The 15,309-nt window shown below is 36.7% G+C and overlaps 1 protein-coding gene across 2 annotated transcripts in view; it reads right to left on the bottom strand.

Annotated features, from left to right (window-relative positions):
- SHROOM2 (shroom family member 2) overlaps positions 1–15,309 on the bottom strand; it is a 2,012,858-nt gene that overhangs the window by 945,072 nt on the left and 1,052,477 nt on the right. The gene's annotated exons all lie outside the window — the stretch shown is intronic.

Genomic DNA, 15,309 nt, shown 5'->3' with positions numbered 1-15,309 from the left:
AAAAAAATAGCATTTAAGTATGTGCTTGCACACAAAATAGAAAACTGTGAGGTCTATATGTATGTACACAAACACTATTTAGTTACATGCCGACAAGCAGTACAGATGTGTAAAGTTCGGTACTTGTGCATAAACACACAAACACATACACACGTGCCTACATTCTTGAAAGATGGCATGTTAATAAAAACTACATTTCAGAAATGATTGTTAAAATTAGGTAGTATGCATAACAGCCTAGTAAAGTAATGAGACCTTTATTTCAAATACAAGTAAATTGTTAATTTATTTGTTTACTTCTAATTTTGCCAAAATTTATGCATGACCAACAAACTGTGTATGTTTGTGTCTCTGTAGTAGCTATATGTTTATATTTATCTCTCTATCTATATATACATATGGATCTACTTCACTTACATGAACGCCCACATCACCGACTTTCACTTTACCGAGACGAACACACCGAAAGACCAGAAGCGGTTACTTACCTCGAGTGGAATGTCGGTCTTCCAGATGTCAGAGTATTCATCTCAGTAAAGTCAAAGTCGGTGATTTGGGCGTTCGGGTAAGTGAAGTAGACCCATACATATACATATATGTATACACAGAAAGAGGGAAAGTAGAGAGTGAGATACACACGCGCACACACACACACACACACACACACACATATATATATATATATATATATATATATATATATATATACATAAAATGGATTCCAGGCAATCTGTCAAATGCACAGTTTGTTAACACCTATTTTCACCATCTCAAGCTATTGAACGTGCTTTCCATCAAGTACATGAACAAGCTAGTTGCATAACAGTGACATTTTTTTTTTACAGTGCATTTGTTGTGGTTGTGTTTATGTGACTATGGAGTTATACATTGAAGGGTAGTGGGGGCAAAGTTTGCCATGTAGAACATCTGCAATTCTCATTTTTGCTTTGTTTTTTCCAAGTCAAAGTAAACTTTACTGTCATTCAGAAATCACACAAGTGCAAAAACTGAAAGAAATTTTGTGTCTCCGGACTCAATGTGCAGACAACATATAGACTATTTTCACAGACATTTACACATATAACACCTAGCTATTACACCACAGACATGCAGGTAGACAGACTAATATTGCACACAATTGGAAACACAATTTTGTTTTGTATAGTCAGTGTTCTGGCACCGATGAAATTGCTGTTGAAGTAAAAGATTGTCGGCAATTAATAAACTCTCTCTCTCTCTGTATATATACATATATATATATATATATATATATATATATATACATATATACATATATATATATCTATATACACACACACACATAATATATATATATATATATATATATATATATATAGAGAGAGAGACAGCTATAGATATATACACAGAGACGCACACACACTAAAATAACTACTGTGGTTTATATAAAATGGACCATTTAATACTGTTCAGTGCTGTAACAATATACTGCATCACAAACAATTTTTTGTATACACATTTTAAATCTTTTTCCTTCCACACCTCACAAGGTATCGGGCTCCCAGTGCCAACACTTTGTCTTTTTTTCCTCCGTCCTAGTGGTAAATGCCAAACAGGGGGAAAATGCAACTAATAGTGTTTTTTTGCCCCCCTTTCCTTACTGGCAATGGATATATTCTTCTGAAGAAAGGATCTGCAATGTAGAGCCCATGCAGAATGTGTGTTCCACTTTACCATTCCCAGCTACAGAGCACTGTGCTATTTGGCAAGGCCAAGATGGCTTATATGCTGCCCTGGCATCACTTGTTGCTACACTGTTCTTAGCCTCCACCAGATGGCAGTAGGGTAACTTCTATGAGTGCTTCCTTTCACATGGGATGGCAACCCAGTTATGGATAATCATTCTCAGCAATCCCAGCTGACTCCTCCTCCACCTGGAAGTCTAGTGAAACCCATCTCATCTGAAACATAATCAGGGCTGCATCACTCTGTTTCAATGTGCCATAAAAAATTAAACTTTTAATTAATTTTGTCCTTTATGTTCAACTGATTAAGCAGAGGAAAACATGTTCCAGATTCATCTTGCTTCTTTAAGTGCATCTTACAAATGGAAATTTTTGCTGGCAATCCCTCTTGCCCTCTTCCCCCAAATAAAAAATTACCCTCCCCAAGTGACTGAGGTAGTGGAACCTTGACAACCAGAGACTTAACAGCGTAATTCACTTTATAAAATTGGCAAGAAAATCTGACCAATCAACTTGCAAGCTACATGTGCATCAAAATTGTCCCATGCACAGAAAAAAACAAGTGCAGGCCACCTAGACTTCACATTCAATTACAAATCTCTACTCACCAAAACACTTCCAAATCCAATAAATTGACAGTATTTTGAATAGTCATTTAAGAGGAAAACTGTCAAAAACAAATGCACTAAAACAAACAAAATCAAACACTCCAGTAAATCAAATTTAAGTATATTAACTGATCAAGACAAGCAGAAGACATCCAATAAGGTAAAAAATAATCTCCTGAAGAAAGTGAAAGCATTAACTCTATAAACAGAAAATGAAGTCATGTAGAGACAGGAAGTGAATAATATGAAGTAAAACGTCAGCATAGCAAAATGAGCAGCCACTCTAAAGTAGGACTCAAATCACAATCTCTCTCTCTCTCTCACACGCACACACACACACACACACACACACACACACACACACACACACACACACACACACACACACAAAACACAATGCACATGCACATAGTGATGCAGTGAAAAGAACCTGCAAGGCATTGTCTGAACTAAGATTTCATTTTGAAGAGACAGTACAGCGAAGAACATGCATAAACAAAAATGGATAATAAAATATAAATAATACAAACACAAAAATTACCACATAAACCCAATTTAATAAAGGCAACAAGTATACTGTCAACTAGCCAACTTAAGAAAAATGATGGGGTGGGGGAGTTTACGGCTTACATTTTTTATTTAAAAATATTTTTATTCATTTTTCAGAAAGAAAAACATGTATACAGGTTATTTATGACAGTGAAGTACTTACAAATTATTTAAACAGGTTAGCTAAAAGCAGTAAACATATATCAACATTAAAACCAAAATAAAGTATTTACAAGGGTGTCTATTGTTGACATATAATCGACTTTCTATACAATTGTTTACCGATTATAATTTGCTACAATCATTACTCTCCAACATTTCAGTTACTTTTTTGCCATGCTATATATAATGATGTAGTTCCTTCAGTTCTTTAATAGTGTTCATTTCCATTTGCGATACTGCTGACACCATATTCCTGTATTGCTTAAAAGTTGGAGAAGCTTTCGATTTTCCAGTTTGATATAATGTTCTTTCTTGCAATGGCTAGGAGAGTCCACAAGACTACATATTTTGTTCTTGGTACACAGTCAGGTACAGGTGCATTAGACAAAATAAGAGATTTAGAAATCTAAACTATCGCCCCATAAGCCTGACTAGCTTGGTCTGCAAAGCTATGGAAAGAATCATCATGGACCTCATAAATAAAGATATTGGGGACCTACAGACACTGGATCCTACCCAGTTCGGCTTTGTTAAGGGCAGATCCTGCCTCTTAAACCTGGTTGATTTCTTTGAAACAGTCACCAAGGCCATTGACGAGGGGAAGGTGGTCCACACAGCCTACCTGGACCTCGCAAAAGCCTTCGATACAATACCCCACTCGGGCATTATAGATAAGCTCACCAGCTTAAATATAAACCCCTATGTCACTAGATGGATTGCAAACTGGCTCAAGGACAGAACCCACATGGTTAGAATTGCTGGAGCCATGTCAGACTCCAAACCAGTTACAAGTGGTGTCCCAACAAGGCTCAGTCATGGGACCTCTCTTGTTCGGTATATATTTCTCGGATGTACAGGCCAACATGGAGGGACTGTGGCTGACCAAGTTCGCAGATGACTGCAAACTGGGCGCCATAATCGACTCTCCAGCTGACACAAGCATCCTCCAAAAGGGCCTCATAAAAACAGACAACTAGTGCCAGAGCCATGGCCTCAAGCTAAATGCCAAAAAGTGTATAGTCATCCCCTTTGGCAAAAACAAAGTGCCCACGAATTACCACATAGGTGGTAATCCATTAAGTACAGAAGAAGTAATTAGGGACCTGGGGACCCAAGTTGATAGCAATCTCTCATTTGACAACCACGTGGCCAAAGTGGTTAGAAAAACATTTTATATAGCCCACTTAATCATGAAGGGATTCACATCTAGATCAGGGGAGGTCACTGTGCCTCTTAACTCATCCCTCATCAGGCCCATAATTGAGTACAATGCCCGTTTTTGGGATGTACCTTACCAGACACCTGCAGCAACTGGAAAGACCCCAAAAGTACCTCACCAAGAGGATCAAAGGGCTCAAACAGATGCCATATGCTGCCCGGTTAAAGAAACTCCAGCTCTACTCAGTGGCATACCGCCTGTTCAGAGGCGATCTGTGCCTGACGTATAAAGCCATGTCCAACCCGGAATTAATGGACATGCTGCACTTCAGAAAATCCAAATCCCATCGAGCTACGCGCTCGAGAGACTTGAACCTCAGCACTGAAATAAATAGGACATGCTGGAGGGACAGATTCATAACCCAGAGGCTCCCTTCACTCTGGAATAAAATCTCAGTCCAGGTTAGGCAGAGTCTCTCATTGACTCTCTTCAAGAGGAATCTTGATGAGTGGATGGGAGATTGTAGGTTTACCCCGGGTATCACTTCTGTGTCACTGTTAGACAGAGGCACAGTATACTAACCTCGAAAAAGGGCATAGCAAAATAAATTTAAAATGGGTGGCGAAAGCCAAACACATTCTGACTAGGCTTATAAATGCCCGAGGGCAGATAGCCTAGTATGAACCTATGAACCTATGAATACCATTTGCAGAAAATAATTTATTTTATTCCAGTATGGTTTAATCAAATGGTATTCGTAGAACATATGCTGCTAGTCTGCTTTTATTATTAAATCACATCTCCAACAGCAAATATTTTTTTAAACATAAGTTCCATTTTATGAGGGGTTACATAAGATCTGTGTATGAACTGCCATGCAAAGAGTTTCCAATGTAATGAAAGTGATGTCTGCTTTGGAGAGAGAATAATTAATTTTTTATCTCTGTCATTTGGTACTTTCCCATTAACTGATCTGTAACAGTAGTAATCTCCACAAAACGTTTATTCAAACACACAACAAAAACCTCGTCCAAATCCTTTTCTCTCAAGCGCTTTCGCTCAGTACAATACTGAGCTTTATTAAGATAACAATGCAGGGCAAAGTAGCCTTATTTGTATGTGTCCATAGAGATCATGTGCTTCCTTAATTAAACTCAATCGAGTTTAAATTAATTGCTGGCTAGTTTAAAAATTAAATAGCACAATGTTGTATAAAATACATAAAATCCTAAATATCCTAATAGATACCTTTTCTTAAATATCATATACTTAAATATTATTTAAAAATCACAAAATGTTTGTGAATAAATAAATAAATAATAGTATAGATGTTATTTCATAAAACCATTTTCATAGCGATTGATTGTTATATCACTATTAGTGTACAAAAAACATAAATAGTGTAATAAAGTACCACAATAAACAATAAAAGTAATAATAAAAATCAGTGTAAAAATAGAAATAAAAATAATGATCAAATATTAAATATTCAAGCATTATTACATAGATTATATTCCCTATACTCAGAATGAATGTAAAATGCAAATAAATTAATGCAAATAATAATGTTGATGATCTCTTATTAAATATTACATATTATAACTTAGCCCTTCTTAATTTCAAAACACTGCTTAAATTCATATAGTCATTTAATCCTGGCCATTTAGCTGCATCCAATCTCAGCTGCCATATAAGCTCCCTGTATTCCAGTTTAGTCTCCCAGTCACCCCCTCTCTTATCGGGTATTATCTGGTCTAACACAATAAACTTGATTTCCATATCTGGGCAAGACAAAGAATGTTTGTAAAAAGCATTGGTCTCTTTTTTCTTAAAGATGTCGTAGAAGTGTTCATAGATTCTTCTCTTTAGGGTCCTTTCTGTTTTCCCCACATAGAACCTTTGACATTTTGTGCAAAAGCCTAAATATACAACATATTTTGCATTACAATTAAAATACCCATTAGACAGGAATAGATATTTCCTAGATGGAATATATATACTATGATTGTTCAAAATGGCAATGCATTGTTTGCATGTTCCACATTTATAAGTTCCTTTCTTAGATCTACTACTAATGCTGTTTATCATTTCTTTTCTCTCAAATAGTTCTTTCATGTTAGTGCCCCTGCGTCTAACAAATTTAGGGTTAGTTGGGACCTTTGTTAAAGACTCTTCATGCAATGTGAAAACTGGCCAGTACCTTGATATTGTTTCCTCTATTAAATCTGAGTTGTTAGAAAATGTGTGTATGTAACTAGTTTGTTCTAATTCCTGGGTATTCTTGTGCAAGTTGCCCACTTGCGGTAACGTGCACCCTAAAAGTGGTGGGTATATTTCTTCCCTGCATGCGGAAATTTCAGTGACCAGGTTATTAACTAGTTTGGCCGGGTAGCCTTCGCTGCTTTGGATCACATTTTTCACTTGGTTTTGGCTTTGAGCTTTTTTTCTGTGTTCTTGATCTATAACAGTTCCATATTTTGTTATTATTATAGGTTTTTATTTTTTTATTTGTTTTATAAATAGATAAGTATCCCTTTCCGTTAATGGGTTGATTCATTAATAATATTATATGTTCTATGAAATTAGGAACATTCTGTCTTATTGATGGCTGCATTGCTTCTTGTTTGTTTAATATATATTGCCTTAATTCTTGTATATGTAGTCATGAACTGGTTTTCCATATTTAATTTCCTTTTAATTTGGTTTATTGACAGAAGTTTACCAATTGATGCCAATATATTAATCCCTTTTCTTTAAGCATTTTGACTACTTGTATATCAAATGTTATTATATTGCCTTCTGTGTACGCTACTGGATCTAGTAGAAATGACCATGCTTTAATATCAGGATTGCTATTAATAAGATTTTTGAAAATTTTTAATGTATAAGTAATGTATTTGGAACTTATATTTTTATGTTTATGTATCATCATATATTCCTTCATCAGCCATAGAAGATTGTTTGATATCAAATCAATATATATATATTTAACACAAATCCCGATTTTAGCCAAATGTTCTCGTGAACTAGCTTCCATTTTGATGTATATCTTGTATTTAGCCATAATGATATTGTTTTAATAACAGATGAATGTAAATATACTTCTATGTCTGGTAAACCTATGCCACCCATATCCCATTCATCTAGATGATATTTCATAGCTATCCTTGGCTATTTTGGATACCATAGGAATCTTATTATTAAATCAATTAATTGTTTAAGGTATGATTTTGCTGGTAGCAAAGAACAAGCTTGTATGACAAAGAATTTTTGGAAATATGATAATTTTAATTATATAGAGCCTTTCTTCCATTGAAAATAATATATTCCATCGTTGTATTATATTTTTATTATTAAAGATCTCTTTATAATTTGTTTCGATTGTAGTATCTAGATTGTTAGTTATTATAATTTCCAAGTATTTGATTGTATTATTGGTGGGGATATATTTATGGCATTTTTTATTTAGATATTTTTTATTAGTATTTATAAGCAATACATTTGTTTTGTTCTCATTAAATTTAAGACCTGAAATTGTTTTTGAAAGTTTTGAATCGAGTCCCATAATGCTTTTAAAGAGCTATTTTTACTCTTTAAAGTAATTAATACATCATCAGAAAAAAGTTGAGTTTTAAGCTCTAGGCTGCTGTAAAATTGTACTCCTTCAATCTTTTTTATTCATACGTATATTATTTGCTAATGGTTCAATGACTAGTGCAAATAATAATGGGGAAAGAGGACAGCCTTGCTTTGTGCCCTTTGTTATTTTAATAGATTTAGATAGACAAGATCCCAGTTTTATATAAGCCAATGATTTTACATATAATGATTTTATTAACAAGGTAAAGTTGTTTGAGAAGCCATATTCTTCTAAAACTAGCCATAGATAATCCCAGTTCACAGCATCAAATGCACTATTTATGTCTAAACTAATAACATTCATTTTGTTTTTTGTAACATTTATATAATCAATTAAGGAAATAATTCATTTGATGTTGTCATAAGTGTTTTTATCTTTTATAAAACCTGTTTGATCCCCCTCTATACGAAATGGTAGCAATTGTTTTACTCAAGCAGCGTATATTGTCATAAAAATGTTATTATCTACATTAAGAAGTGAAATGGCTCTGTATGATGAACATTCAGTGGGATCTTTACTTTGTTTCAGAACTGGTGATAATAGCATGTACTTCCAAGAAGGAGGGATATCTTTACCATTTTTAACTGATGTAAAGACATTTAATAATGACAGCAAAGCCTCATTAGATAGTAGTTTAAACATTTCTGAGGTGATATTATCAATACCTGGAGCTTTGTTTAACTTTAGCTTATTTACTTGAGCTTTACGTTCTGTCATTGTTATTTGCTTATCTATTAGTTGCACCTGCTCCTCTAATAACCTAACTTTAACATTGTTTTTAAGAAAAGCTTTCAATACTGAATGTGTTTCTATTTTCTCATTTTGATTATTAAGTTTATGAAAGAATAACCTAAATGCTTCTAGTATTCCTTCTAAATCAGACACTTTCTTTTTGGTTTCTATATTATGTATTTCCTTGATTTGATTTGGTTTAATCATCTTTTTAGTCCTATTTGCTATTCTTCGTTAGTTTTTAGGGTTCACTGAATAGGAACATAGTTTAATTTTTCCTAAGTTGATCATTGTTTTGTGGTGTAGTGTCTCTGAGTATTTTTTTATTAGTATCTTCCAGTTCATTTATTAAGTTGGTGTTTCCATTTTCAATATTAAGCTTTAAATTATCCACTTTTGACTGTAATTCTGTTAATTCCTTATTCCACTGTTTTTGTTTATTTTTATACGACCCCACCACTCTTCCATATAGACATGCCTTCAATGCATCCCATAATTATATATTTCAGATACATCTTTCGTAAGATTCATATCTAAGAATGCTTGTGTCTCTTTAATATAAAATTACTTAAAATCTTTGAGGTTTGTTATGTAGGATGGTATTTTTGTTACTGATATCCTTCTCTTGAAACATAAGTCTATCTCAAATGTTATGGTATTATTGTCCAAAAATTGACATGAAATTGTCTTGACTTTATTTAGTGGTTAAATCTTTTATGTACACTCTACCTATTCTAGAGTATGTATTATGTCTATGAGAAAAATGTGTAAAGAATAATGCATCTGGGACAGCATACTCATTTATGTCAACTATACTAAAGGTTTCAACAAAATCTGTCGGAACAAGAACTTCAATTACGTTTTTTATCAAAACAAAATACTTCATTACAAAATAAAATAGAGGCTCTAGAAAACAGGTCCAGACAAAATAACCTTTGTATCTATGGGCTTCCGGAGAAAACAGAGGAAGATAACATGGTGACTTTCCTTACTGTCTGGTTACCAGAAGTTTTAAAATTGCCTGAAGCACTTTCTTACGGCTTACATTATTTAAGTTCTTGGAAGATGTCACCAAAATGATTAATCTTGTGATTATTTCTAAGGTCTAACAAGCACATCATCAGCTAAATCAACTTAAGATTAGATAGGTGATGCATTACTACTTGCATGTATGTGCATTTCAGTTTTTTGGGTTGCCATCATGATGATTACTCCTGTAAATACTTATTTTTCCCAAAATAAATTTATTGAAATTACAGCTACAGCATTATACATAAACAAGCTTGGTAACTAATTAAAAACAACAATTTAAGTTGTACAACAAATCACAATTAACTATCATAAATATGCTATTTCCCTACACTATTTTAACCCATTAAAACTTTTTGGGGGGTTAGAGGAAACTCCTGTAAATATTTGTCAGGCTGTGTGTGTTACAAAGAAAGCAGTACTAATGCTTATGAAGCACTGGTATGTTACTATCATTTGGACTCATTCACCTGACATCATTTAGCTGAGGAATTGTGTAGTGTTCGCCCATGCTTACAAACAGGACTATATGCCTTCTTTGTTATTACTTATCTGTTTACCTTGGAGCTTTTCTCCCTGGGCCTCCACTGAAAATGGACATTAATCCAGTTGGACTATCCCAGTCAACAAATATAAAATAAATAAAATAGTAGCACACAATGCGACAAGAGTCCATTAAATGACTATCCTGAACATTTTAGACCAGAATTCATTCCACACAGTTAAAAAGTTATAACTTTCCACCACTATCAAGTAATATGAACGAGCAGAAGTCTTTTTACATTAGAGGATGGATGAACTGCATCATACCTGCACATACCTCTTAACTTCTTTCAACTGCAACAAGCAGTCCATTGGCTTGCATTGCCTAAACAATAGGACATATGAAACTCTAGTGTCTGGCAATACTGACTGACTGCAATGTTCAGTAATTTACCAGCAGATCAAATATTCTATGAGGAACAGAGCAAAACCATGTGGCAAAAATTAAGAACTGTTAAGAGGCATGGAGGAGGGGTTGCTGTGCTTTATGCTGTTATGACTTCCTTCATTCATTTGATCACAATGAGAAAGCTGAGGTGTATTTATTTAACAAAGTGTCTGTAACTGCTGGGGATGTGTGTGTGTGTGTGTGTGTGTGTGTGCGCGTATGGACATTAAATATTTATGTAGGTAATATTTTAGATATAAAATACTTCCTCCAACAACAATTACATATGCTACAGCAAGACTGAAATATTAGCCAGAGGAATTATTTTGCATCATAGGTTCATAGGTGTGTACTAAGCTAATGTGCCTGGAGCCTCTACAAGCCTAGCCCATAGGATTACCCTGGCATCATGCCACCCAACCTTAGTTCCCATATAAAAGTAAAACAGTGTCCTCCAAGGGGTGGCAAGGGCCCTCTACTTTACAACAACCCTGGGAGGGCATTAATTCCCTGATAACACCTACACTGTCAGGCATTATTGCTTCCTTAAAATAAACTACAAAACATATGATTACATTATATAAGTTGTGAAATGTAAAATCCAAATGGGAAAAAATGCCGAAGCCTATTTTATAACTGCAGTAATGCACTGATACATTAGTATCCTCATCTGAACTCATTCACCTGACAGAACTCATGTGAGGTTGCGCATGTGGAGCTTTGCCAAAGGCAGCATGGGTATAAGGGATGCCATGCGGCCTAACAGTTTCAGAAATTCCCGAGCCATCAGGGTGGTTTTGGTAAGGGTCTGGTTGAGGTACAGAGAGAGTTCCTGAATTCTTTGTGCTGGGATGAAGGCCTTCATGCAGTCTGTGTGGAGTCTGCACCTCAGGAAAATCATGTCCTGTGTGGGAGTCAGGTAAGATTTCTCTACATTTATTGTGAGCCCAGAAGAGAGCGGTTGTTCGACACCTGTTGTAGATGAAGGAGTAGGAGTTGTTGGGCTCGATGCAGGATGAGTAGGTCATCTAGGTATGGGTATATCTGTATACCCTGGGTCCTGCAATGGGCAATAAAGGGGGCCAGACACTTTGTAAACACTCTTGGGGCAGTGGATAGACCAAAAGGCAATGCAGAGAATTGAAAATGAACCTACTGAGAAACTGAGGAATTTCCTGTAGTCCGGATGAACGGGGATGGGAAGGTAGGGATCCTTGAGATCTAGGGCTACCATGAATGCCAGGGGGGGATTAGAGGCAAGAGAAGAGGTAAGGTGATCATTTTGAAACTGAGTTTCTGAGGATAGTTCCTATGATATACAGGAATAGGGGACACCAGCAGGTGTTTGAGGTTTAACTCTTTACCCTTCTCTTGGATGGATTTAAGAAGCTCAGCAGAAGCTTTTCCAAAGAGGGCCTTATTGTCTAAGGGTGCATCCAGAAGTTTGGTTTGAACATCAAAGGGGAGAGGCTGTAGTCGTACCCAGGAGTAACTTCAAAGCACTGGTCCAGAAGCAGCAGCTTTGGATGCAGCCTCCACAGCATCATAGCTGCACTTAATGGAGTGCCAGGTCACTTGGGATGCTGTGGAGAAAACTGAATTTAGTTGTGCACTGATAGGGGAATCCTGAACCTCAGACAGAAGGGTGGAAGCTTTTAAAATGGTGTCAAGAACATACCCTTGCCATGTGGGTTTGGTAGTTCAGGGCCCTAATGGCCAGAGTAGAGGATGTATATACCTTTTTACCTGTCCTGTCCATACATTTACTGTCTTTATCAGTTGGATAAAGAGCTGTAAAGGTAGTTGTCTGGATGTCCTATCTGCAGAAACAGCTATAACAGCTGGGTCTGCAGAACGGTTCTTGTAGAGAAACTGTGCGTCTTGGGGAACCCTGTAAAAATGATCCGGTCGTTTAGCTGCTGGGGGTTGGGAGTCTGGTGATTGTGAAACAGCTAGGAAGGCATCCTGAAAAGCAGGCAGTAAGGGAGGCAACAGCAGAGGAAGATGGCTGTTCCATTTGCAACAGGTCAAAAAACCTTTTCTTGGATTCTGAAACCTCAGACGTCTGCCACTTAAAATGTTCCCACATAAGGGAGATGTTATCCCCAAACCTGAATTCTTCTCCTGGGGATTCAGGAGAAATAGAGTCCTCCTCTTCTGGAGTAATGAATTCCTTAGAGGATTCAATTTGAGTTTCATAGGAGAAGGACTCCTCAGAAGATGAGTATTCTTCCTCAGACACATGGATTGGTTGAGGAGTGAGAGTAGGAGGGAGTTGTTGTGATTGTAATGCCTGAAAAGCCTGAAACAGGCTTTGAAAGAAGGATTCCCAACCAGGCATCTGTGGGGGTTCAGAATGCTTGTATTTCTGTTTTCTTTTCAAGGGGGTTGTAGGAGCAGTCTAAAGAGAAGCGGACATCGGCCTAGCATGAACAGGAGGAGCAGGGGCTTCTGAGCACGTGAGCTGTGGTTCCCCTCTGCCATCAGTCTCTAATGGCTGAATTACCTCAGTGGATGTACCTTTGGTATCCCACACCCTGGCTTCTATTAAGGTTCCCGGGCCTGCTTTGGTAACAGTCGTCTGAATGGACTCCGGGTCTTTAATCACCTCTAGAGCCTGTTTGGACACCTGAGGTGCAGCCTGGGATTTGGGTCTAACTTTTTTCGCCTTCTTTCGAGGTGGCTTGTCAGAAGGGCCTACTCCTTCCTCCATGCCTAACACCATGCATCTGAGTCTTTGGTTTTCAAGATAAAGATTTAAAGCCGCTAATCGGCTACGTAAGGCCTTGGGGACAAACGACTTACAGATTGAACAGGATGTATGGTCGTGGGCCTCGCCTAGACAAAAACACACTTATCGTGTGTGTCCTTGTGAGGAATCTGTCTCCCATAAGCACACTTCCCTTTCCTAGCTGACATACAAGTCTAAACAGTAAGCAAAATAAGTAAGAAAACCCCACCGGGCACTTATCTCTAACAGTCAAAAATGGTCATCTGGTATTTAACAATCTGAAATGCGGTCTGAAGAAGCGCGATGCAGAAGTAGAGCTGGCAAATGGGTGGCTGATGATCACTGCAGCAGAAAAATTCTGATGAGGGTACGTGCAGACGTCACTTTTATACCTAACGTCAGTTTATGGCACTGGTAACCAATATTGATCACACTTACCCACCTGGACTAAGACTTTGGTATACTGGCCGGATGGTGGAGCTGCAAGCAGCATCTCCCTGTTACGAATAGTTTAACATCAGAATAGAAGGATATTTCAGAGTTACCACTTCACCTACTAAATGTCTTTCGGATATGGGAGGAAAGTACAGTACCTAGAGAAAATGCAAACACAGACAGGCGACACAGACATGACACACAAGGCACGTCAGAAGAGAACCAAAGAGATTTTCTTGCTGTGAGGTGACAATGCTGCTCACTATGCTATTCTGCTGTCCATTTTACTTATAATGCTGTGTAAATAAGGACCCTTCTCAACAATTTTGTAAGCCTGTGCAAAGATGAAGCAACGACACACATTAAGAAATAACAATAAAACACAAGACATCTGCATCTAGGCCTCCCATATTCCACCAGGCCAAAGATAGGGGGATGTAGAGAGGATACAGTGATGAAGCTGTGCATGACTTTTTTTATCTGGGGACTGGGGGTTCTGTCTTCACTACATGCAGGTGAGAGTCCAAAAAGTACAGTTTTGTACCTACCATAAATGTAGATGTTCGAGTGTATACACTGCTGCAGTCATTACACTTGGGTTATCCTGCCGTCTGACGCCAGGATAACCCAAGTGTAATGACTGCAGCAGTGTAACACGATGAACATCTTGTAGAAACAAGACATTGTTCTCCAATAAAAGTAGCCCTGAGTAAGGACCTAAATCACAAATCAGATCTAATTCAATAAATAGTGTAAAAGGTGGTGTGTGTATAGTCTACTTAGCAGATCTGTGAGTATTACCCTGGGATGACAATGCAACAAACAACAATACAATAAATCAAATTAATAACTTGTTCAGCTCCCAATTTAACCTAGGTATCCATCTACATGTTTACAGCTATTCCACTGCAAATGTTTGTATACAACATATTTCATTTCAACATGATACCGTAAAGTCTCTGTTAACCAGAACTCAAGAAACCAGAAAACTAAACAAAATCAAAGAAATATAGTACATTATGAACAATTCAATTCCCATATGTTGCACTTTCTGCCCCACCATCCAGTCTTTTAATTACTATATTTCAATATTAAAATCAAATCAATACAGGGTTTATGGGATGGTATGATACAATATAGGGTACAGTATTAGTCAGGCCTATTTTTATTAGTAACTCTCAAGCAACCAGAAACTACACTTATCTAGTAGATAATACAACTAGTTACAGTTAAAATACAGTACATTATAAACAATTCAATTCAGTTCCCATGTGTTGCACTTTCTGTTTTCCCCCCACCAGCCAGTCATTTAATTACTGTATTTCAGTATTAAAATCAAATCAATACAGCATGGTATAGTAGAGGGTACAGTATTAGTCAGGCCTATTTTTATTAGTAACTCTCAAGCAACCGGAAACTACAGTTATCCAGCATCTACCAATCCCCTTGGGTGCTGTTTAACTGACAGTTTACTGTATTGTGACTGATTTGTTTTGGGCTTTTAATACCATGGCAGGGATAGACTACATTACTAAGTCAGGGTACAATTGAAGGTCATGAAATTAGTATTGCTTTGGTCTCTGATGACAGAAGAGCTCTTCTTATCACC

This window comes from Protopterus annectens, chromosome 5.part0 (assembly GCF_019279795.1).
Source record: "Protopterus annectens isolate FY-2018-M chromosome 5.part0, PAN1.0, whole genome shotgun sequence".
Classification (NCBI taxonomy): Eukaryota; Metazoa; Chordata; order Ceratodontiformes; family Protopteridae; genus Protopterus; species Protopterus annectens.
The sequence above is the reverse complement of the archived record's forward strand: the minus strand, read 5'-3'. Positions and strand labels throughout refer to the sequence as shown.